Below are 26,804 nucleotides of genomic sequence, written 5' to 3' on the forward strand. Positions count from 1 at the left end.
AAAGAAAGAAAGAAAGAAAGAAAGAAAGAAAGAAAGAAAGAAAGAAAGAAAGAAAGAAAGAAAGAAAGAAAGAAAGAAAGAAAGAAAGAAAAGAAAGAAAGAAAGAAAGAAAGAAAGAAAGAAAGAAAGAAAGAAAGAAAGAAAGAAAGAAAGAAAGAAAGAAAGAAAGAAAGAAAGAAAGAAAGAAAGAAAGAAAGAAAGAAAAGAAAGAAAGAAAGAAAGAAAGAAAGAAAGAAAGAAAGAAAGAAAGAAAGAAAGAAGAAGAAAGAAGAAAGAAAGAAAGAAAGAAAAGAAAGAAAGAAAGAAAGAAAGAAAGAAAGAAAGAAAGAAAGAAAGAAGAAAGAAAGAAAGAAAGAAAGAAAGAAAGAAGAAAGAAAGAAAGAAAAGAAAGAAAGAAAGAAAGAAAGAAAGAAGAAAGAAAGAAAGAAAGAAAGAAAGAAAGAAAGAAAGAAAGAAGAAAGAAAGAAAGAAAGAAAGAAAGAAAGAAAGAAAGAAAGAAAGAAAGAAAGAAAGAAAGAAAGAAAGAAAGAAAGAAAGAAAGAAAGAAAGAAAGAAAGAAAGAAAGAAAGAAAGAAAGAAAGAAAGAAAGAAAGAAAGAAAGAAAGAAAGAAAGAAGAAAGAAAGAAAGAAAGAAAGAAAGAAAGAAAGAAAGAAAGAAAGAAAGAAAGAAAGAAAGAAAGAAAGAAAGAAAGAAGAAAGAAAGAAAAGAAAAATGATTCAGTGGCTGTTTCACAGGCTTGGATGGTGGAGGGGAGGGGAAAGAAAGTAAATATGTACAGTACCATGTTGATAAAAAAGAAGCAAATGGCATATGAGGTTCATCCATTCTGTGCAGGCAAGGTGAGGCCAGAATCAATATTGGTATTAGGCAGCCCAACCAGATGTTTCTCACGAAATTGTGTTAGTTGAGGATTGCTGATGTCAGGATGCCTATGAACCTGTGAACACACCAATTGTGACACAATCCTGCATACCTGGAGTTTCTCCATGTGTTTCCAACAGCAAACTGCGTTTTCCCTCTCTTCCCCTGTGCTATTCAAAGTCTTCTCTTCCTTATGATTTATTCTGTCGTAAAAACGCCTTAAAAGACCTATGTGGCTTCTGTTATTTGATGGGCATAGAACTGTAAGGAAAGCAAACAGCACCAGCAGACTTCAGCCAGGCATCAGGAAGGAAATGAGAAAGCAAACGTCATAAATATGTTGTAGAACTATTTGAACACTTCAGTGCTATTGAGGCCACTTGGCCTCCTTCACTATCCCATTGCTATTACATCAGCACCAGTCTGGAAGTGCAGCCTGCCTACACTCTTTTCTGTTCCCAAGCACCACTTACAGCTCAGTGAGATGTGCTTTGTGCTACAAGATCCTGGGCTCACTGACACTTAGAAGAGAATAGGAAATGGCTTCATAAGGCATTTATGAATATTTAGCCCTTCACATAAAGAGAAGAAGTTAGACTATTTCTGTTGGAGAGGATGTGAAGCTCATAGTAGTAATCCTTACTGTCTCCTACAGCAGTTTAGGTCTGAGTAACTCCACAAACAGCATTTGAATTTACACTCTTTTTGTTTTTGCTTTAGAGTAAGTTTTCTTTCACACAATGAAATCCTTAGATGGGTGTTGCAACTCTTCCGGTCCCTCTCCAACAGGATTAAGTGTTCTTCATACAAAACTCAAACTGGGGCCAAAAACAAATGAGAGGAACAACACCCCTACGAACTGCTCATGATGCAGATTTTCAGCTTGGTTTTTGTCATCTCAGAAATCCCTTCCTTTCAGATACATCAGATTCCTCCATGGTGATCTTCCTCCAGTAGATGGATGCAACACAAGCTTCATCCACTAGTCTTGTCCAAGGTGAAGAAACATCTCTGAAGCCAAACACAATGAGTGATCTAGAGTTCAACTAATGAGCAAAGATTTGGCTGTTGGTCATTGATTTTGACTTGCTGAGGCCAACAATTTGGCTGTAGTTTAAAAAACGGTCTCTAGAGATTTCCATTCTCTGGTTCTACGAGCCCTTTCAAACAGCCCAACTTAAAACAAAATAAAACCCAAGGAAGTCATACCTCAGCAGATGAATGAGTGCAAGCTGGTTTCTGTCCAGGGCACTGTATGATTCCTGTGATCACTCTGCTCCCCTTAGGTGAGAGAGTTTAAGGCAGTGGGTTTAAGACATTTTGAGGCAGTGGGTTTAAGAATAAGATTAGCCAAGGGGGCAGTTCTCCACTCTCATCATACCATGAAATACACTGATCCTAGTTTTGGGAAGAAGCAGTAATGAGGCTTTGACACTCACCCACATCACAGTGTGTCAGCCTGCTAAAGTGGCACCTCATCCTTGCTCAGCTGTATGTTGCAACTGTGTCTCTCGCTTCCCCTTCCACACAAAAGCAACAGGCAACTTCGGGGCTAATGAACTTTCCCAAACTGTTCCAATGAGCAATGGAAAACTCATTAAACTCAGTCAGACCATTTTCACTGACTTCATGCAATAAAGCTTTCTATTGCTGTTTGATTAATTAGTCCTTGTGTTTTTCTTTTAATAGCACATACATAGAAACTACTAGGTTATCTTTGCTCTGATTTAATTAAACACATGATTAAAACAAGAATTGAAAGGCAAAATAATCCCCACTGGCAATAAAAAGCCATGCTTGGCTTCCTATCCTCTTATAAAAATAGAGTAATGGTTTCAAGTAACTCTCAAAGGATGTTATGTTTTGGAGGGGAAAAAATTGTCCATCAAAAAATTTCATGTTTGAAACAAAAATATGTTAAGGAAAAGGGCAGTAGTTTCAATAAAACCCTGGATAAATGTGTTTTGTTTTTCAAGGTGTATGGAAAAAACTTTTCTTCAATAACACAAAAAACTCCTCATCTTTTTTTTCCCCCCTTATTGTTTTTGCTTAATTTTACAAGTATGTATTTATCTCAATTTTTACAGAGTAATATTTTGAGCAGAATTCAGAAATTAAATAAATTTATGAAGAAAAATAAATAATTTGACAAGATTTTTTGAGAGAAAAAAATAAGGGAAACAAATGGAAATTTCCTGTAATTTTTATTTTAAAAATATCATGCTGACTTTTCCGAAAGGGCTTGGAAAGCTTTTGATCAGACTCTTTTCAACTTCAGAAGATTTCAGATTTCAGACAAGGAGTAGTGTTCTAGATAAGACTAAAATAACAAGAAAAAAACTTCCAAAACCTGGAAAAAAAACAGCGGCAAAAAGAATGTCACATGACCATTACAAAAAGGAATATGAAAAGTACCCAAAAGTTTGTTAGCTTTTTGTTTTCCTAATCCACAGCTGTTGATGTACAACCCAGTAGGTGAAGATTTGCCCACTAACAAGTTCCTCCATCGCCATACAAGGAGAACACCTCAGGGCTTCAAAGTCAGAGTAGTCATCCCAAATTGAAAGCCCAAACCAAATGAGAGTCAGCAAAAGAAATAATTTAAGAAAAAAACTAAATAAAATAAAACCTCAACCCAGTTGCAGTTGCTCTGATTCTTCATTTGAAGAAATATGCTGTGCCTTAAAAACATACAACAACCTCAAGGTCCTGGAGAGCTTTCAAAGATACTGGATGCTATTTTTAAATTGGTTTCTTCCTTCTACTCCTGAATGCTGTTTCACAGGACTCTTCCACATTGATCACAGTCCTGTAAATATTTTATGAGAAATAACACAACTTTTAAGAAAACCACACACCTAGAGAGAAGCTGAATGCCCTGGATGTCCATTATACTTGTATTCAGGTGGGACATTGAACAATTTTAAGACTCAGCACTTTATCTTCTGCTCACTGCAAAACAGCAAAGGAATTTTTATAGAATGGCGTTGCAAAACAGATTTGGTTTGTTCCTACTTGAACCCTGAATAATTCTGCAAATTGAGAGAGTCATAGTCTTCTGAATGCCCTTGTATTGTTTTGAGGGATTATGGTAGAAGTGCCCCAAAAGTTCAAATAAGTACACGTCAAGCCTCACAGCTTTAGGAAAATAGATTTTATCATATATGCCTCCAAATATTTAATCAGTAAGGCAGTATAAACACATACCTTATTTTCTCAAATTTGCACTGCAGTGCTGGTCTCCTCTTTAGAGAAATGTAAACAGAAACCCTGTTTTCTAGTGTACCTTATCACAATATCATCACTTATGGGAGAAACCATTTAGAGTAACTGCTAAAAATACATGAGATATTCACCTATGAGGAAAAAGGTCTGATTTTCTCCCTCCAGCAGAAGTATTCACCTGCTGACCCCTGTTTTGGTGACAGTCCAATATTTCTGACTCAGATCTGAAGCCAGAGGGATTTTTTGTTGGTTGAATCAGGCATACCTTGCAAAACTACCTTTAGTCACCTCTGTCCTTAAGCTGTAGTCATCTCAGTGTAGAAAAGGCAATTGTTTCCCAGGTTTCAAGACCCTTGGGAACACAAAGCTGCTGTATAGAGGCTGCAGTTTCACCAGAGCACCAAAGACTGCAAGTGAAATAACTTGTAGGACGGAAGGTCTACTGACTTTGCCTTCACTGAATACAGAATTCACTTTCCCAGCACTGTCCAAAGTATAATTTTAAACACTTCCTCACCAAAAGCATACAAAGTTGAAACACTTTTATGAAACTCAAAGGATGAAGGAGAATAGATACAGGGTTTTTTTCATCAAGGTTAACTCTTCAGCTGGGATTTAAGTAGTTACTTTTCTCCCAAGGGTTGACACACATGAAAAAGTTAAACAATTCAGTGAGCTTTGCAAATGACCTTTGTTGTTTCATGTGAAAATCTGCTCCTGTTTCAGTGCGTTTGGATTCCCTGGGTGTAGCAGACCCCCTACCCTACTCTATGAAAAACTGAAAACAAATCTATCCCCAACTGCTGCATAACACACAGGCTCCTTGTGCTCAGTTACAGAGCCATCATCTTCAGGCTTGGACCTTATGATTTCTTTATCATAGCTGTAGTAGACTCTCCATGTGGTTAGTTTGGCAGCACGGCCACTTGGAAAGCAGTGGCATTTATACTTGTGGACCATGTATTTTAACTGGGTTTATAAACAGAATTAAGTTAATAAGCAGAATTAGGTTTGTTAACAAAGCAACTGTGGTGCTTAGGACACACTGCTTTTGTTTAAAATATATTTAGATTGCCTGTTGTTTGTGTTTTTTTTTCCTTTAAATACTAGTTTAAACATTAAGCTTCTGTTATATCCTGGTAAGGAAAAAAATAATGAAAGAGTAAACATTCTGAAACTTTGAACTGTTCCTGATTGTAAGCCAAAGAGAGCCCCAGTTCCATCTCTGCAGAGAAAACATTTGGGAGGTGGAAGACCAGAGCTGTTTGCTGGGAACTGGTGTCTGTAGCAGGGTGATAATCACCTGTGCTAACTCTAAATCCCAGCAGGTGGATGCACACAGTCACAGCACCTTCCAGTAGACAGCTGGCACCTACACTGAATATTTTGTGGCGATACATGAATGCAGAGAAGACCACAAGAATGCACAACACATGCTGTACTGAGATCCAGTTTAACTATCTGAAGCCAAGGGAAGCTCCACAGAGGCTACCGGGGACACTCACAGCACAAAGCAGCTTTTGACTGCTCCATGGCTCAGAGGAAAACCCAGGACACTCGTTACAAACTGTGGTAAGGTAACTTCTAAAAATGGATTTCTCTGTTTCCTCACACTTTTCTCTATTGGTCAGCTTTCTGCAAACTACTCTTTTAAACTCAGGAAAGATTCTTCCTTCATCCCAAGCTCCATACAATGCTGTCACCCCTGTGCCTTCCCAGCCCCATTGGCAGGAGTATTCCCTGACAGGCTGCCCCCAGTAGACCAGGGCTCTGAGAGGAAGGTGATGCACTGACTGCAACTGTACAGTGACCCAAAATGCCTGGGACCCACCAGCAGCTCAGCTGTGGTTTCCATGCTAAGGCCATCTTCATGACGGAGCTGGTCTAGGGCACAAGTTCTTCACTAATCTGAACTGCATGTCCAAGAGAAAGTGCTAAAAGTGCACAAATCAGGATCCAGAGGCATGGCTGTGCCTTTTCCCATTATCAGTTCACTTATTTTTCAACAGGGTCTTTGGAATCCCTGAACACACACTAAGGCATGCCTTTTGGGACTGCAGTTCCTGTCCTATGAAAGTCTGGGTGTGTGGCTTGTGTAATTAAGAAGTTGGCAATGTTACCTTTAGCTTGTGCAAGAAAAAGAAAGAAGCAAAAAGATCTAGACCAACCTCATCATTCTCCTTCTCCAATTTTCCCCTCTTCTAATAAACCTACAGGCTCTGCAGTATTTTTCAGGGCTGCTGTTTTGCATCAAGACACTCAGGGTAATTTGTGTGACAGTAACTACATCCCAAGGAACTGAGGAACTGAGACAGGCAACTGACAAGAAGGCACTCTGAGACGGAGGGGTTGTAACGAGGACCAAAAAAGTGCTTTGGACAGAGTCCTCTTCTCATGCTTATGCTGTAACCAAAGCCACAGCTGTGCTTCAGCCACTCACTCTGAGTGCTATTACTGCATATTCTCTTCTCACACTGAGGTGAGCACAGCTTTTTGATACAGAGATGCACTGGTCTCTTCATGGTAGTTGGATAAATATATACTCTAGACTCTCATGGATGAATACAGAGACAGCAATAGGGGATTAAGGATATCATTGGAAGACTGAAACATGTCCAGTCCTGAGTGCTGATCTGTTCTGTCTAGTGACACAGTTCAAGTGGCTTCAGCCCTGTTGCTTTCTTCCCTTTTTGAGTGCTCATTTGTTCTTATATGTGAGCTGGTTTTGGCTCTGCTGGTGTTGAATTCTGAATCCAGACTACTGAGCAGAAGAGGGAGGGAAGTAAGAAACTGACCTGATTTAATATCTAGATATGTTTGTTCCTTCCACATGATAAAAGAAAGAGAATTTGCCAGAATCAGTGAACATAAACCAACTATATGGGTGACTTTGTTTCCCCTAGACAGACCTTGAATAAAAGATTCCCAGATGTCTCTCATCATTAAAGATCTTGAAGAAATCAACTTACTAGTTAAGACTGAGGAATAAAACATACCAGCTGCAGGGAGCTTTGAAGTCCAAGGGATTGTGCATTGATTTTTTTCAAGGAATTAAACTTTCCACAGGCTGTTTTTGTCTTGAAGTAAGGAGTCATCTGTGTTTAGGTACATTAAAGCACACAGTATAAGCACTATGATCACAATATATGAATGGGGTTTTAACTACGTCTCAGACATAGTTTGCTTTTTCAACATTGTCACACCAGAACAACAGGATATTTTAGAAGTGTTTTTTGCTCACCATGAACTCACTTTATGCCTCCAACTTCATTTTCACCCAGAGAAAGGAAGGGGACTGCTATATACCACTGATAGGTAGACTGTTTTTGTCAGCATCACCAGAATAACTTTCACACCACAACCACCTTACAAGCCTAGCACTCCATTTTAAATAAACTCTCTGAAACCATAAAAAATTACAGAAGACCAGATTGTGAATTCCATGGATTTCCACCAGCTGAAGATGTCATCCAAACTGAACATGTATCACAGTGTGTTTATTTATCTAAGATAGGTTACAGCTTGACATAACTTTGCCAAAACTGTCAAGCAATGGAATTTAAATATTTTGACTGTGATGATTAGACCACTAACATATCCTCAATTTCTAATAGTGTCTTAAATTTCACTTTCTTAAATATGTGCTGCAGGGAATATTACTGCTTTGCTAATGGAAGTGACATGAAGAACTATTTCTTTCAGATCCTCATCATCTCACATTTCCATGATTCCAAAAAGACATTGTTTTAATCTATTGGAGACTTCATATTGTAGTTTGTAATAGTAAACCTTGTGGGGTTTTTTGTGCTGGGACCAGAAATCAAAAACCAAAATTATTCTCAAGCTGGTTTGATAACTTAATTATAAATCTTTGGGGAAAAATGAAGAATTAAGAGAGAAAGAAAAAGGTTTATGAAGTAAAAACTAAAAGCCTCCATATGGGAGCTATGATTCTGCAAATGGACAAGGTTTTACCTAATCAATAAAACTTGTTAAACAGAAATGTTTGCTATGTGTATTTGAGGGAAATTAGCAGTTGCTTAGGTTATCACTGGAGATTCTCCTGCTACACAATAAATATACTAGTTCGTCCTTCTAAATTTCTAGACCTATAAAAAGCATGCATCAGAGAGAGAGAAAGGAATCATGCATTTAGGGACTATTTCACCAGATCAACATAGCTTTGGAAATAGATCTGTTAGAAACACAGTTTTTCATATACTGATAATTATTTATACCTTCTGTATTTAGGCTTTACAAGCAGGGCTTTTCAATTTCTTCTTTTAATTCAGTTATTGCCAATCAGATGCACATATTTTGAACAGTGGGACTTTCTAGGTGCTCAAGCCTCACTTGAATCAGCTCAATATTTGCCATCAAATGAACACTTTTCACCATTAGTGAACATTTCCCCACAGCTAACCCATCTCATGTTGTGCATTTACTTCCCATGAGTAACTCTTTCCAAGCCAGAAGTGTAATTATAGTTGCAGAATTCAAAATGGTCCTCTGTTCATCTTGTCTGAACAAGTGGAGGAAAGATTTAGTCAAAGCTTGCAATTACTGGCTAATTATTATGTCAGTAGTTTGGTTTTGGTTTTTTGTTTTTTAATTTAATCTTGCCATTACACAGAATATCTTCCTGACCTTCGGAGATGATATTAAGAGAACATTTTTAAACTTCAAGGTTCAAAAGACTGTGACTTGATTTCAAATGTGGGCTGATAAGCAACTGGTTATCCCTGGTCATTACCACTGTTTGTCTAACACTATTGGGAATATGGTCTGGTTATTTGGCTATTTTATAGGGAAATAGATGCAAAAATTTATACCTGACTTAGCCAAAATTTTATTAATCAATGAACAACAGTGATATTTCTGCTAAGTCTCCTTTGCAGATGGAAAAAATAAGCTTTGAAAATAATAAGCTTTGGTTTTGGAAAGCAGTTGCTTGGGGATTTTTTGGGGGATGGTGATGGGTTTTTGTGGGGGAGTGGTTGTTTGGGTTTTTTTTGTGTGGTCGTTGTTGTTGGTTTGTTTGACATATGTACAAGAAAACAGGAATGGTGCAGCAGTGTTGGAATAAAGCAGGATCACTGCTATTGGTGTAGTGCCAAACAGTTCAAGAGGTCTTAAGTGAGAGCACTTTATAGACCACAAACAAGAGTGTGCTTCTTCTTGCAAGTTTGCTCTGCCAAAAGTAGGACCTCCAGAGCAAGCTAAGTGGCCATCAAGCAATGTATAGTGGCTTGTTGAAGCTACATGTGGTAGCAACATCTCCCCTTGTGGCATCTGGATCTCTGAAGAGCTCCCCTGGAGACCTGCCACAACAGCGGAACAACATTCCCAATATCTCCCTTTCCAGGATGACTGCCCAGTGTTACAGAGGGAAACTTCCTTCAAAGTAAATTGGAAGTTCATTTACTGTCTTACGGCAAAGTTAATTATTAATAATACCCAGTTATGATTATACCTTGTCTTGCTTTGGGACTGTGTGTGTCTTTTTTTTTTTTTTTACTTTCCATTTGTACACTGGTTTGTTTTTTTCCATTTCCCTCCTGAAATTTCAGCTATGAATGTAGGTGGAAAGGCAAGACAAACCAATTTTATGTCAGACAAAAGAAAAGGGAAAGTAATGCTTTACTTTCTCTTGCCACATATCACATATCAAAGAGAAAGAAAATGCCATAAGAAGAAAATCACAAGAGCACTTTATCCTCAGAGTCACTGGAACCCTTTTTACTTATTTCCATGGAAAGAATGAGGGACATTTGCCAGGATGCAGGCATCCCATGCTGTCAGACTCCACATTTCACACGGGATGAGCCATATTTGTTTCTTTTGGGGACATGCAGGAATGAGATTAAAAAACAGAGATCACTGAGCATCTGTCCAACTTGATCAAGCTAAACATAACACAAAGTTCATGTTATCAGCCAGCTTCCAGTTTAGTAACTAGGCAGAGTGAAGCCCTGCCTTTCTCCCCAGGAGGCGGCCAGGCAGTGCAAGTGCACCCTGTGCCAGACAAGGCTATTCCCCACCAGAAGTTACACAGCATTTTTGATCTTCCCTCTGTGTTAACTGGAGTCTACAATGATTATTTTTGGCAAGTAAAGGAAGCTTGTAGGTTTTGCTGCTCTGCAAGATATCTCATACCCAATACCTCAGTGACCTGTAGACTCTTGGTGCAGACAGTGACAGGCAGAGACCAGTTTTCATGCTGGCTCATTTTGGAGACTTTCTTGCAAAGACCAGAGCTCTGATTGGTTTTGTTTATATTTGCCTTCTCCTCTGTAATCTATTGATCTACTGCTCTTTGCAATGACAGATTGTATCAAATAATGATCACAATGTACCAGCTGTCTAGATTTACAGTAAAAGTGAAAGTACATTCATTCACAGAAAGGGAGGAAGTTCACTGTGACACTGTATTAATGAACATGTTATTTTAAAAATGAGATTCATTTTGGTGAAATATCTCTGCTTTTTCACTTGACCAATCGTGTATGGTTTTATAGTCTGTATAAGACTTGGTTTTAAAGAAGATATCATATATTAAAAGTGTTTGTATCATAATTTCAAGTTTTAAAATAGCGTAACACAATCTTGAAGAGGTGGCAGTTGCTGGTGATAAGCAGAATACTTTTCACTCTTTAAATTAATGGGTTACATCTTTATGCCAGCACAATCACTGGTTTGAAAGGATGTTGAAGAAGCAGCTGTATTAACAGAGTGAAATATAGGATGATTTTTTGGTTTTTCACTTCTGCTGCTTTTGACTATTTTCTTTTACTCGCTTTGGTTATTTAAAGGGGACTATTTTGGTTATAGACTGTTTGAAAACGATTACACATTGAAAGTAGTTATATTAAAAAAAATGAAGAAAAGAAAAGAAAAAAGCTCTTAACACAAATATTGGTTGAAATATATCATGTCTTAAAAAAATTCTCAAAATGTCACTAAAGGAAACATTTCCTATACCTCATCTTATTACAAAGATACTGTTTCCATCTGATAATTGTTTGAGACCTTATTGGAGGAAGGGCAAAGTTCCACCAGCTGTGCTAGGAGACTCTCACAGTCACAGGCAGAAAATAGCTACTAGAAAATAGCTGAGTTGCATAGCTGAACTATGCTTTTCTTGAAGTTGCAAATGTCATACAAACTTGCCCTGTTGTTTTTTTTTTTCATGAAACAAGCAATCTGTGAATACCCTCTGCCTCCCAAGAAATGCTTCGAAGAAAGGTCTATTTATTCCTTCTTTACCACCTGACCACCTTGGCCATGTGTAAAATAAGTTGTTTGTGTTTCCATGAAGGAACAAACATGACAAAACTGGTCTGGAAACTACTTACTTTAGAGAAAGTCAAGAAACAAATTAAGAATAGAAGAAAAAATTCCTTTGAGGGCACAAAGGATACCAACTTGTGTGCACATGGATCAACTTGTCTCTAACAAAAGGGGTAGTTTAGGACATCATGCATCCTGAGCTGCCATGGAGAAGATGCCAAAATTGCAGCAAAGGAGATAGCTGTAGACACCATGGCTGTAGGTCCCACAGGACAAACCCATTTACCTTTGAAAAACATGGAGCAGAAATAGAGGTAAACTCACATTCACTGGTAACGATATGCCTTTTTGGCTTTTTTTTATAATGAGCAAACAGATCAAGACTATTTCGAACAGACTTATCATAGCTGTCTGCCCAGTAGAACACAATTACTGTATCCTTTGCTTTTCCAAGGGCATCATTTTTCAGTTAGTTGTTGTTGAAAACTCATTTGCTGCTCTGTGCATCTTCAGTGTTCTCAGCTTATTTCTGCTGATGGCATCATGGAACAATCTCTGTCTTCATGTCATGTGAGTAAACTGACATAAAAACAGTATAACTTTTAACTCCAGAACACTGAACATATACACAGCTCCCTCCCTCCCTCCCTCCCTCCCTCCCTCCCTCCCTCCCTCCCTCCCTCCCTCCCTCCCTCCCTCCCTCCCTCCCTCCCTCCCTTCCTTCCTTCCTTCCTTCCTTCCTTCCTTCCTTCCTTCCTTCCTTCCTTCCTTCCTTCCTTCCTTCCTTCCTTCCTTCCTTCCTTCCTTCCTTCCTTCCTTCCTTCCTTCCTTCCTTCCTTCCTTCCTTCCTTCCTTCCTTCCTTCCTTCCTTCCTTCCTTCCTTCCTTCCTTCCTTCCTTCCTTCCTTCCTTCCTTCCTTCCTTCCTTCCTTCCTTCCTTCCTTCCTTCCTTCCTTCCTTCCTTCCTTCCTTCCTTCCTTCCTTCCTTCCTTCCTTCCTTCCTTCCTTCCTTCCTTCCTTCCTTCCTTCCTTCCTTCCTTCCTTCCTTCCTTCCTTCCTTCCTTCCTTCCTTCCTTCCTTCCTTCCTTCCTTCCTTCCTTCCTTCCTTCCTTCCCTCCTTCCTTCCCTCCTTCCTTCCCTCCTTCCCTCCTTCCCTCCTTCCCTCCTTCCCTCCTTCCCTCCCTCCTTCCCTCCTTCCCTCCTTCCCTCCTTCCCTCCTTCCCTCCTTCCTTCCTTCCTTCCCTCCCTCCCTCCTTCCCTCCTTCCCTCCTTCCCTCCTTCCTTCCCTCCTTCCTTCCCTCCTTCCTTCTTTTCCTCTCCCTCCTTCTCCACTTCTTCCTACCACTCCCAGACCTACATTCCCTTCATACCTTCCTTCCAGAACTAACCCTGTGCTTTTTCTGCTGTGTTTCTCCTCATCTATATTTGGAGAGAAATATTTACTGATACTCCCCACTCCTTTCTTACCTCTACCCCTCTCCACAATTTACATGGTATTTGCAGCCCACCATCCTGTTTCCCTCACTCCCTGACTCTGCTGTAGTGGGTTTTGAGCTGGTAAGGATTGCACGCCTTTTAGACCTTTCATTCACAACAGTAAGAGTAAAAGGGCTATAAATAAGCACTCACTTCTTAACTTTCCACAGATCTGTCCATTATTTTACCATTAAAATACATCTTGGCTATATGGTAAGGGTGCTCCTCTTCTTTGTATCAGCTTCCTTAAGATGCTTCTCTTCCTTCCATCAACTTCCATTTCAAACTCTCCAAATTACATATTTTTGACTAATGGATTCTCAACAATCATGTCAGGTACTTCAACAAAATGTTTGAGCCATCTGCTCTTTTCAACAACCACAGAGAAGTCCTGAGTGTACTTCAGCATCACATATGTCCTTTCCAGAGGTGCTGGGGCTGCTGGGGGCATCAAACTGTACTTGCCACTGGCTTTGAGCATGGGAAGATCTCTGGGTTGCTGTGTATATGTGCTAAGGGCAGACCAGGCCTGACAGAGCTCAAGAAGCATTTGTATGATACTCTCAGACACAGAGTAAGAGTCTTGGGAATGGTCCTGTGCAGAGCCAGGAGTTGGGCTGGATGATCCTGGTGTGTCCCTTTCAATTCTGCATGTTTTATGATTCTGTGGAAGTAATTCTCTTTGTGAATTTCAGGTGAGTGCTCGCAGAAGACTTACTGTGTGCCAAGTTTGTGGGAGATCCCCAGGCTCACAAGAGAGCTTTTGGAGACAGAGAGTGCTGGACCTCTAGGAGTGACCTCAACCACTCTCAGCCCATCTGTGTGGTGTATCCTTGGGATAACAGAGCAGAAAGGAGGCAAAAACCCACAGACCTGCAGGCACTACATCCCCTGTGTGATAGTGATTTACAAGGCTCCAGATTACCAGGTAATGATTTAAGTCCACAGCATATCAATGTGTTGCCTAACCTCCACCTGTCTTGCTGTGTACACGTGAAGTCTCCACGCAGCATTTTGCTTTCTACTGGTATGATTCTGACATGTCTTTGGATAATGTTCCTAGGAATAGGCACAGAAAATTTGCCAGCTCAGTTCCCACAGAGATATGAGACTGATTTGGAACACATCACTTGCTCTACAGGTTCCTGCATTTTCCATGTATTGAACAACAACTTTGACATCTTATTTCCTCAACACTGCTTGAAATCCTTGCAACCTTCTCACCTGTGAACTGAACAAGGAAAATGGATATTCAGTTCCATAGCTGTATTTTGCAGCACCATGGCAGGGGCCTTTGAACTACGTGATCTTTAAACTCCCTTCAACCCAAACCATTCTATGATTCTGTAACAGAGGGAAGCAAACCAGTACAGAAAAAGAAAGTCATAAACTTTTAAAAAAAACAAAACCAAACCCACCACACATTCACATGTCATAACAACTGAGTGACATTCCTAGTAGGAATAGGTATATGTTGGTGATTTTCCTGCCTGGCTGCTTAAAAGAGCAAAGACCTTTTTTTATCCCACTCAAAGTCCTTTGCAGGTCATGAACTCTAAATATGCCATCAGCAGGCAACATGATCTGGGATTTCCTGAAGGAAAAATGAATACACAGCATTTTTTCAGAGCTGCAATATGTTTCACTTGGTAAATAGTTCAGCTTTACTGAAAATGAGAGTCACCCTCTAGCCTCGAGAAATCTCTTGTTCTTTAGAGGAAGTGTTATTTGGGTTTGTACTTCTTTATCCCTGAGCAATTTTTATTTTTTGTCAAGAGAGTGGAACTAAATTCTTCCCATAGGAATTGAAATACACCTGCAAGCTGTCAAGCCACGGGGATGATTTGATGCTCTTGACTAAAAGATTAAATACTGGGAATAATAAAAGAGTGGATGTTGAGTACCAAACATGCTAGTCAACAAACATAATCTTGATTCATATTTTCCTGTAGTAAAGTTCTAAAAGTTGTCTGTGCTCTTTTAATTACTTGTTGCCATAAATTTTCCCCCTAAAAATGTTAATCAAGCCACATTTCCACTGGGGGGAAAAAATAGTTGAACTTGACACTAAATAAACATATGAAGTTTCATGTACAACAAAATTTGTAAACTAAAAATATTGACATTTTCACCTTTCAGAAAGGACAATGGGGGGGAAAGGCTGAACTTGTCCTTCCATACCTATCAACACATATGAAACATGCATTTAGTAGCATTTTATTATGTTTTAACTAGTTGTTTGACTAGTGGTTAAGCAGGTGTGGCCCAGAACAAAGTGAAGCACAGAAAGCTGTTGGCCTCAGCAAGCAACAATTCTGTGTTAATAATGATGAGATTAACAGCAAGAGAATCAGAGGTGGAAATTTTTGAAAGCTTGTCAGATTTTTTTTCATATAACCAAAACAATGTGTGGGTGGCAGAAAACCATCCCTTGCTATAGGCAAACTTGAGAAATTCACCTCTAGAGTTAGAGATCAGTTACCGACACATTTTTTGTCATATCTGTATTATTGTGATTGACTAAACAAGAACAAGAGGCAGATAACCTGTTTGTGGATAAAGGATCTACTTGTGGCTTTAATCAGCAATGAGGAAATCCCAGGATGTTACAAGTTGGTTTACAATGACCTTCTGATATCTCATCAGCTCTTCTGCAGCTGAACTCCCTGGTGTTTTGCCATAACTTTGGGAAGGTCATGACATCACTGATGTTCATGACATCATTAGTGCTTGTTTAATTAAACAGAAGTAATCTTACCACTACACTGTGGTTTGCTTAATTAATTTTGTAACTCACAAAGGGAGTGCTAGAGGTATTTACTAATATTATGTTCTCTCAACAGATGTACTGATGGTCTTCTGTCTCCCAAACTGTTAATAGTGACCCGTGGGATGGACATAACTAATCCTAAACATAACCAGAACTCTCTAAAGTCAAAGGTTTACATTTTGTTCAAAGCTTCAGGTAAGGATCCATGCTGATTTTTATTTCTACTGAAATTAATGATCCTACTTTAATTCATTTTCTCAACAGCTTTGGTAGAGGTTTTTAAAAAATTAGCTTTGATATCTTTAATTCAGTCATAAATGCAGCTGGTTCCTGACAGCTCTTTCAAATTCCTACATTTCAGTAACTCCTTGGAATTCAACAGCAGTACTAGTGTCTGAACCTTGGCAAGATTCATTCCTGACACACTAAATGATTTTATAAAGAGCCAAGAAATTGATGGTGATTTACTTCACCAAGACAGTGTCAGAAAGACAGACATTGTCCCTAACATCTCCTGCCCCTTCAATAAAAAAAGAATGTGTCCCCAAAAAACTAAACTAAGTGCAGTGTGGCAGCTGTTCCATGCAGAGCTGAGACCTGGGACTTCATCTCTGCTCTCACTGTTCTGCACCCAATACTTGAATAGTTAACTAGAGGGGGATGCATCTGCCAGTGCACACACAGTAGCAGATCAGTTTCTCTCTTTGCATTTGTTATCCCTTTCTCCTTGAATGCAGCACATGTACCAGGAATAAGCAAACTCATCCAAGTCTGTCTTCTAGGGAGCAGAACCAGCTTATTTAAATCATAGCCACCACAATGCCCACTCACAACCCCGCACATAACAGACCTGAATTATCTTACACGTGGCATTTCAGTGTAGAATTTGCCCACGCTGCTCCATGTTCAATACAGCAAAATGCTAATCAACAGATGTAATTAATTAGCATCTATATGTAGGGCCCAAAGCCTTAATTAAAATTCCTCTCTGATTAAATTAGTACTGACGATTCCAAGTCTCAGGTGAAACTGAGTGTCAGAAGTTTTAGTGCTTGATCTTCCACCCCCCTATCTCCCAGGACTTCAAAGTGAATGTCAGGTCCATTTCTCAAATCCAGTGGAGCTTTGCCATGCCCTTTTTCTTCCCTGGCCGTGTCTCCTGCAGCAAAAATCCCACACTTGGATATTTTACCTGTTCCTCAGTCCTTTGGTCTCACCAGGTCACTGCGAGTTAGTTTTATAAAAGACTTAAGATGTTAGTCCATTGTTTTTTAACGGATTTGTATTTGTGATGTTTCACAAACATGAGGACAGAAAATCTCTGTAGCATTTTACAGAAGAGCTTGAAGGCTTGATAGTTCACCTCATACATTAAAGTCTATGTGATTAACTTACTTTTGCTGTGTTATCACCTCCTTCAAAGGGACTGACTTAGGGTAAAACTCTGCCAATTAGGTCCCTAACATCAAATTTTCAGAGACCCTTAAGTAACAGGAACATGCAGAGGTTTCTTACTTTTGTGAGGACATAAATGATACAAAAGTCTAATTTCTGCTACACAAGCTGAAAAGGTTTCCAATACTGATGTTTTCTTTTCTGCAAAATAAAGACAGTAGCATATCTTTATTATTTAGATAAAATACACATTGAGAAATGTGATAGGGTTCTTACAGAGAATTTGTTACTGATATGCAAAGATTTTTGTACAAAATGGTATGTTGATTTACATAGTATGTCATATAAAGAAAACTGATTTGGTCCAGATATTAATTTCTGTTTATTTACGACTTGCTAATGTTGAGATTTTGATTCTAGTCTTTGAAACTCTGAAAAAAAATGAGTGTTTCAAGATCTTAAAAATTTGCATAAGGTGGGGAGATAAATTTCCTCCTCATCTACTTTTCTTATCTTTATCTCTCTGTGAATTGTCATTCACCTTTTAGCTCATCTTTATTCTACATGTATTCATCTTTTCATAAGTCTTTACAGCTATCCAAGCTTAATAAATTCCATCACAGCTTGCTATGGCAGCTCTGTATCAAAAGGAAAACAAATGTATAGATTTAGTAATTAGTAGTTTGCATCAGAGTAATGGAAAGTAGCAGCTTATTGCAAAATCTGGCTGAAAAACAAGACCATACCTCCCACTTGACGTGGTATCAGTGTAGCTTACACTTGGAAAACAACTTCATAAAAGGGTATATTTTATCAGAAAGTATTTTTTTCTGGAAAAAAGAAGGGAAAAAACCCAAGAACTGATAGCATTTGCTACCTTTGAAAATGTACAAGGAAAGGCAGAAGACAATATGTTTTGTCCACTAGCTTAAGTCTTCCTGAGGTATAACAATAGCCTCTGAGCAAGAACTTTCCTACAATTTTGGGTGGACTTTCCACTGCTTATCTCCTGATTACACTTCAGCATAAGAAATACTGTTTGGCAAGCAGATGTGGCAAAGTGGAGGGGGTGTAAAGTGGGTGCCCAAGGCAGGAGGGAAAATATGTGGAACACATGGCAGGTTCCTCACAGCCAGAAAATGCTGACACTGTTTCATGGTCTGAATTTGGAAAGGATTGTGGTGCAAGGAGCAGATGGAGTCATATGCCCCCACACAGCCAGAAACTACTGTGGTACCTCAGCAAACAAAGGCAAGTCTGGATGCTGCTGCCTCCTTAATTGAGACTGAAGATGTTTGACATCTGATATGCAAAAAATGCTGGGCTAAAGAGAGTCAAATGGCATTCTCCAGTTCGTTTGGACTTGTTGCTGCTGCTCAACTCTTGTTTACAAGGGCTCAGCTTTGCCTGCTCAGTTTGGATAATACCCATCTATCAAGTACTTAGTCTGATTTTTGGCGGTACAGTTAGAGCTATTTGTGATGATTATTCAGCAATTTCTAGGGTAGAACGTAGTGAATCACCTTTTACAGTAAATATTTCTTTAAGAGGCTTGAGGTGTAGACTGAGACCTGTTTGACATGTTCAGGTTAAGCGTCTGTGTTGGTAAAGTTGATAGATGAGTCCTCAAAGAAGGGCACAGGTTCCTGCCCCTCCTTTACTAGCACTGCCTACGTGATGGATAATTGAGTCAGTGTTATGTTAAAGAGTCACCGTAGCTACAGACCTTAGCTCAGAGCACTCATCAGTCACTGGCCAGGAGCATTTTACTATCTAGCCCTGATTGTATGAATGCAAAATACTCCTGCTTCATTGCTTCACACAAGATCCCTAATAATTCTGAGTGCAGCCAAAGTCAGGCAGCAAGTCTTATTTATCATAAATTGATTTATGCTTACCTAACAGAGTCATAACTGGCTTAGGGAAGTGTTGGAAAAGTTCCTAATGAGAAAACACCTAAAAAGTAGTGTCAAGAAGATAAATGCAGGACCAGTGGTTAAAGTAGGTGACTGAAAACAACAACAAAAGTATTTTCCAGTCACCTGTGGCTAAGAAAGAACTTGAAAGAAGCCAAAAGATGGCAAACCTCCATCCCTGGCAGTGCTCAAGTCACTGAGCAAGTGGGTGGCATCCCTGTCTGTGGCTTGGTTCTTGGAAGTGGATGATCCATAAGGTCCCTTCCAACACAAGCCATCCTATGATTCCATGATAAGGCCACATATTCTTTATCCTCCTGTTTTGCTGTGAGGGATTGTCCATCAGTTCATAGCTGCCAAACATCAGATAGTCTTATACTATGCCAAAGCTATCATGGTAAATGTGATCCCTCAAGGATGAGGAAAGGCAAAAAATCAAGTTCTGATCCTGAGTTCTTAATCTCCCCTGCTGAGGTTGAAGGTCAAAGGCAGCACACTTTTTATGGAATTACCGCTTGGTTCTGGGCTTTTTTTTTGCATAGCAGATAATCTGTTTGAACCATTTGGCTGTCCTGTTGGTGCTCACTGGCAAACATTTTGGCTTGACAGCAGCAGGCCCTGATGAGACGCTGAAAAACATCCATAAATGCCTCCTTTGCAGAGTAAATATTTCTTTTGGACACTGTGATGCAGCAATATGACAGGTCCCATCTGTGATACCAGCCTTGCCTGTACATGGGTAAGCATGAGTCTAATCCAAGTAATCCAAGCTTTTGACATGGACTCAATCATTTTAAATTCAAACAATGCATGAAAACAAGGAAATGTACGTGCCAGACCAACCAATCTAAAGATTTCTGGAAGTCCCCAGGTTCCAGCATTGAAAAGTTAATTTCTTTTACTCCTTAAACGTCTCTACCATGTTGCAGCATGCATATTCTCTCTGTTTTACTCTTTGGTTTCTCTGTTCCTTTGCCATGTATCTCAGATATTCCCTAATTTATGACCAGGAAACCAACAGGTGTTTGACAGATGGCAATTTTCCTGATATTAATTACTGGGAAACTGCTCACCCAGAGATCTTATCCCTTCATTTTCTACTCCTTATACTAATTGGAATTCATGATAGGTGATAAGAAAGAATAATAATTAGATATAGATGGAGCATTTTGACTGATGCAATCTACACAGCAAATACCTGAGCAGGAACAATTAACAACAACACAGGAGCTGTCAGGAAGCTTTGCACAGACTTTGGTACACAGTATTCAGAGAGGCAGAGAGCTGTTGGATTACTGTAGGTCTTTCCAGAGCAAACTTAGATATCCTTGACAAGTATTGCTTTAGAAGGTATTAATTCACTCCTCCAATGTCCAGTGACCAATTTCACAAGCTCTGCTGCTCATCTGCTAACATGAGTCAGGAGACATCCAATCAGGCAGGTCAACAGAAATGAACAGATGGGGTCATTCAGGAAAAGGAATTTTTCTCAACAGGAGTCTTCGGAAATGTTTATTTTATGAGCAAAGATTAATGTCTTTAATTTGTTATGGAAAAAAAATCAATAAGAAATATTATTGCATTGAGTAACTGTTTCAGGCTTGTCTGTTGTGATAAATGTATGATGGAATAAATACTTGGAATTAGTCTGGCCAGACAAGAGAAGTTTCCTGAATGCTGACCACTGGGATTTTAATGAAAATGGAAGTAACATGTATTCTAAGGTAACAACATTGTGAAAGTGGAACTCCCTCCAGGTCTGCATGCTGAGAGATCTGTGGAAAGGCTGTCCCAGGTTTGTTAATGCTCATTAACAAATAAATGTCTTTTTTGTATATTCAAACACATTTGTTTTGAGTTTCTGTGACTCATTCATTGAGCAGCACTGCTGACAGGAACATCGACCCCAAAAAATTCGGTCAGTTCTGTGGAGTTTCAGTAAAACACCAGTACACATCCAGAAATACTCTCTTGAGAAAGTTGAGAACATTCCTTAGAGCCTTTCAAAAAAGGAATATATCATGTGATTATACATATTCCCATCAAAGTAGCTGACATAGTACACACTATCAGGACATGTTAAAAAGCAATTTACAGACCAACAATCAAACAGAAGGAAAAAGGTGTTTAAATTACATACACAACCATCTGAAATCAAATGAAAAGACAGAGTCCTTCTAGTTATTGCTCTCCAGAGAAATACACACCTAGGGACGCTAAGAACCCATCACCTCTTTCTTTAGCTCTTTTTTTTTTTCCTTTCCCCCTCTGTAACTTGAATCTGATGTCAGGAGTTGGTCTGAAGTCTGTAGCCATGGGCCTTTTGCCAAAAGAAGCAAGCAGTATGTTAACAAGCTGTTATAATCAGCTACAAGAAGCAACTAATTTTTCTTGCAGCAATTGAATGTAACAGAAAACAGGGATATGACCTACTTTGTTCCTTCTTATTTCTTTGTAGTGTTATTTTTCCCTCCTTTTTAATTTTTTCTTCCATGAAAATATATTCCACACATTGCTAAAAACTGTTTCTTTTTCTTGCAAAATTGATCTCTATATAAAGATGATAGTTTAGGAAAAAATGCCTACCCTTCTTGAGACCATATGCTGCAGAAATATCTCTTTGGGTCTATGGCGTCTGCAGAAATCCTTATGAGATGAGGACTTTTCTACTTGATAAATCCTAACTTTGGGTCTTATTTCATGTGGTAGCCTCTGGAGGATTTGTTCACTTCCCAAAGGTGATGACAGAAGGCACAAGGCTACTACTACAAAACCGAACAAAACAAAATAAAAAAAAATCCCAAACCAAAACAGTTTGAAGGATAAACAGTCCATCAGGTAATGAAGTCTTATATCTGCGCATGGTCCTGTGCTATGGAAGAGCCGAAAGTCTGACCTGTGTTATCTTAATGGTTTTAATACTAAAATCAGGCAGAAAGAAAAAATCACAATGAAGCAGAGTTATGGAGATAGGCAGTCTCTTTCAGAGGAAATAAATCCATTTGCTTAATTCCTTGGAACATCTTCCTTTCCTCTCAGGTTTTTTTTACCTTCATCTATCATATGCTTAGCATTTGTCCTCACTTTTTCTGCAGAGAAACATTGACACTGGAGAAGAACCATTACTAGAAATCCTGAGAGATTCATCCCTCCCGTGGCTGTGAGTTCTACTGCATTTGAAGGTTCAGATCTAAGTGCTCTTCCACCTTTTTTTGTGGGCTCCTTGACCCCAGTCTTCATAATAGACTCCAAATCTGCAAGCAGTACACAGGAATCAGCCTGCTTGTGCTTGGCCTTTCTGTAATTCCACTTGTTTGCATGAAAAGAAGGCTATGGGGTGAAAAAAAGTATTTTAGGCTTCTGTCCAGAAGGTTTCTGCTACTCAGGACCTGCTCCCAGTGCCAGAATGCATGTGGCACAACTTGTTCTCCTGACAGCATCAATAGAACCTTGGAAAAACGACTTTTTTTTCCTTCCTGCTCATTCTTTTTTAAATCACTTGTTTGCTTGGACAAGAAACAGCCATTGATCTCTTCATGCTCTGTATGTAGTAGTACAAGGACTTGATTTTATTCCAGACCTCAAGCCACAGAAAAATCTAAACACGAACAGTACCCAAGACCTTACAGAGTGAAAATTTATATATAACCCCATATTTACTATTTCAGACCAGTGCTGCAGAGTTGGTTTCTTCTCCAGTTAGGTTCAGTCTTTAACTTAAACAGAGTTTTCAAAGTGCCTGGCTCCTGGCCTAATGCTAGTCCCGGGGAAATGAGATGATCACAGTGGTAATAATTTGTATGTTGGGCTTTAAGTCAGATGTGGTCGTTCTATTCTCAGTTTATCTGTCCATATGGACTTTCAAAGAGAGGAAAGCAGTGTGGTAACAATTTGCTTGAAAAGGCCCCTGATTTCTTAGTCAGTAGAAGGTTTAAGGTGTCTGTTCAACTTCCAATTAAATGTAAAAAAAAAAAATTGCCAACCACTGTAATACTAATCATCTCTGACTGGATGTTGCATTGCTGGTGTAGTCAGGCACATGCTTGAGTTGTCAGGTTCAGTTTCCTTTCAGTTTGCTTTGATTGCATAAGTCAGGACCAGTTCTCACTATGGCCGTGCTGGCAGCAGCAGGCTTTTTAGGGAAATCCTCCACTCCTGTGAATCAAGGATTATGAAATGGAAATACCTTTGACAGATGAATAGTTAGTCCTCTCCTCTCTCACACAACCATCCCTCACACAACCATCTCCCATTCCACAGCTGGTGCTGGTGTTGAGCCCAACACGATGTGCAGGTGCTGGGCAGGATGAGCCAGGCAGTGGGATGGGGCTGGGACACTGCAGGACCAGCAGAGCCAGGAACTGCAGATTTATTCCTCCCTCACAGCCCCTGCAGGGAGGAGTTTAAAGGAAAAGAAGGATCTTTGTCCTGCACAATTGTGATTTTTCTGATTCAATTTTTTATACTAACACAGCCCCTGCAGGGAGGAGTTTAAAGGAAAAGAAGGATCTTTGTCCTGCACAATTGTGATTTTTCTGATTCAATTTTTTATACTAATGGTATGACTAAGATGCAGTGTAATGTACCTGTGTTTACTTTTCCAGGCATCTCAGTTGCTCCACTTGAATGTCTGAAAGACCTCAAAAAAGAAACTAGGAGCAACTGAAAGCTAAAACCTGACTGTCAAGACACAGTAATTCAGTCCTCTTTACCACTCTTTCAATTTTCAGCTATGAAAATAACTTAAATTGATAGAAATTACCAAACTTTCTCTTAATTTGCCTGATCAAGATATTTAGTGAACAGTAATTCCACATTAATTTATTCCCCAAAAATCTACTTTGTCTTCGTTTCCATGCCTTGGGTGTTCACTTTCCATATGCACTCATGCAGATCATCTTTACAGCTGCCAGCAGGCATGGAGGTTTTTGCAAGGTCACACCTAGTACTGCATGAAGTTTAATAATGCTTAAAAAAGGATCCCAGTGGCATACAGATTTTCACCTTTTTCACAGATAATGTGGATTTCCAGAAGTATTTAATTCTCAGTCTTAGAAACTATTTCATATCTAGAAGCCATTTTACAGTTTGGGGATGATATTTCTAAGGGGGTTGTTCTGACCATTTGTCCTAGTTCAGCAGGTGGGACCAGTTAATCACTGTGTGGGTGTGACCAAAGCTCTGTATTCCACACCCTCTATTCATTTCCCATGAACTGTTACCAATGGACCATTTGCAGCAGCTGCCCAGGGCACACCTGACCCCTCAGGCTGGGAGCTGGCTGGGAAAGAAGCCTGGCAGAGGAGCTGGGAGAACTCCCCTCCAGGGACTCCTTGGCACCTCCACACCCACCTGAGGGCTCAGCATTGTTCATGGGCCAGCAACGATTCCAAAATCCCCCCGACTTACAGAGTCAGATCCCCCAGTGTGGAACTCCCCACCCTGGGGGAAGTACTGAACATTCCCACCTGGACCTGAGGGTACATAATCTTGGGAGGTTTTGTGACTGGGGCACACCTTGTCAGATCCAGAGGAGGACCAGAACCTCAACAGGAGGAGACCACCACTCTTTACCAGACTGTGACCATCACCTGCACCAACAGGTTCTTCACTTCCTTTTACTTTGGACTTGGGGAAACCACGTGGGTCTCAGCACAAGGGCTAACAAACACCATTGTGTTTGTACCCCAGGGTGCTGGGTCATACTTCTGGGTTTTGTGGATTAAAACTAATTTCTCATTGTGCCATTTCATGTATTGTAATATTGTTATTAAATTGTAACTCTGACTTATAATCACTTTCATATTGGGTTTATTTCTCTTGCTGGTTTACCTTTAAACAGCACATCATTCTGATTTGCAACACTTTTTTTAATTTGGATTGCCCTAGAAATAAATAAAACTCAGGGAGTTGGGGGTTTTGTTCTTGTTGTTTGGGGGTTTTTTAAAGATATTCAATTCTATTACTTTTTCTCACAAACATAGATCTTCTCTGAAATTGAAATTGCTGCTTCACACAGATCTCTACTAACTACTATAATTACTTCCTAAAATGTTGCTTACATAAAAATATTAACACACTTCTGACAGCATGAAAATAGTAGTCAAAAAGATTAGCAAAGATATTGTGGTTTCACTGATATCTGTACAATTTGCTGAATATTGGAAAAATCAGAGCCTTGCAATTTGAGATGTGCTTTTCCTCAACCAGGCCCATTGCACCTTAGAGGGAGAAAGAGACAATGCCATTGGCCATAACTGGTTGATCACAGTGGAGGGAAAAACTTGCATTTTACCCTGTAAAGTCATTCTTTCAGCATTTTCCACATCCTTGCAACAAGCTGAATAAGTAGAAGAACTTTGTTCTCTCTGAGGTCTTGCAAAGGCAGAAGACAAGATCAGTGTCACTTGGTGCATTTATTGACCAACTTGCACCTGCTGGTGAGGCTTCATGAGCCTTGAACACCTGTAGACAGAATCTGGGCTGGACCTGCCAGGATCTGGCTGTCAGGATCAGTCTCTGTGGAACGGCTTCACCAGGCTCCTCTTAGCAAGAGTTTAACTTCTTCGCTCTAGTGAGGCTGGAGGTGCAAGCCCAAAGCTCAGCCCTGTGAAGGAACACATGAAATGACTTTGGGAATCCCTCCCCTTAGCACCTTAGGCTCTGACCTAACATGTACCAGCAGTCAGAGAAGCTCATTAGGGCAGGCAATTAATGCAAAACATGTTTTCGCTTTTATGCATGCAACAAAAAAACATATCCATGGTTTCGGAGCACTAAAAATAGTAGGAGCTATTTTTTTTTTTTAATGGATAACATAGTGTTCTGATTTACTTGGTGAAAAACCTGTATGTTTAATGCAAATTCATAGAATATAAAGGAGAGTGGATAAAATCCATACTGCCTGTGAAGTTTATTTATGAGTGCGTAAAATCATAAATATTTTATGCACATACTTCATAAAAATATCTTTCCTCTTCTCTTCTGGCATAACTTTCCCTACCTTTGTCTCCAAGTCTGTGAAGTTTTGTCCAGATCAAAGCAAGTGTGAGATTAAACAGATCTTATACCACAAGAACCTTGGAACCAAAATATGCAGATTGTTCCATTAAAAAAAAAATCATCACTCGAGAGTTCAACACATGTGGAAATCACCAATCTATTGCAATATTAATTCATTTTAGCTAATACAGCTTTTCTGTGAGCTTTGCTGTTTTTTGTCTCTTTCAGTGAAAAAAATTAAGTTGAAGGAATATATTTTCTTCATGTATCAACTGAGAAAGAAGATGATTGCACCTGTTTCTAAGCTTCATGAATAGCTCTTTTTTCTGATTGAATGCTGTTGTTTAAAGAAATTGAATATTAGTCCCTTGAACCACCTTTCTCTTCCCAAACCTTACCTTTTCTTGTAGAAGAAAAATCTGACAGAAGTAGCAAGGTTGGTGCTGATCACTTCCAGGTAGTAAAGACACTGAACTGAAAACCAGTAACAAAAGAGCTTTTCCACTCCCATTCACTGACATTCTCTGACAAAGTTTTACCAAGAAAGCAGCTACCAATCATTTTAACACTGCTACAGTTTTAGTCCAGTATTGGGTTGAATAATTTCAATCTGTGATTGGATTTCATACCTTACACCCAATTTACGTTATATTTGTCACTGTTGACATGTAACTGAACATGTGGGGATGATTCAAATGGGTATTTTTTCAGGGGATCAGAGGACGGACCATTTTAATTTCATTTAGAAAGTTTGGTGGAAGTCATGAAAGGTATTAATGTAAGTGGAACCCTGGGGATTCTTTTGATTTTGAAGAACTCCTGCACCTTTGCAGCAGGAATGGAGGACAGGACAAGAATTCATGTGGTAG

At 39.4% G+C, this 26,804-nt stretch overlaps 1 long non-coding RNA gene across 2 annotated transcripts; it reads left to right on the forward strand.

The window, feature by feature from the left end:
- Positions 1 to 5,300: 5,300 nt before the first annotated feature.
- Positions 5,301 to 24,727, forward strand: LOC139684977 (uncharacterized). Of its 2 annotated transcripts, none has more exons than XR_011700008.1 (4): positions 5,301 to 5,664; positions 13,548 to 13,780; positions 15,696 to 15,817; positions 22,029 to 24,727. It is a non-coding gene; the product is annotated as an uncharacterized lncRNA (long non-coding RNA). The 2 variants fall into 2 exon arrangements; XR_011700007.1 differs by having other exon boundaries at positions 5,301 to 5,659.
- The last annotated feature ends 2,077 nt before the right edge of the window (positions 24,728 to 26,804 follow it).

This window comes from Pithys albifrons, chromosome Z, assembly GCF_047495875.1.
Source record: "Pithys albifrons albifrons isolate INPA30051 chromosome Z, PitAlb_v1, whole genome shotgun sequence".
NCBI classification, from domain to species: Eukaryota; Metazoa; Chordata; class Aves; order Passeriformes; family Thamnophilidae; genus Pithys; species Pithys albifrons.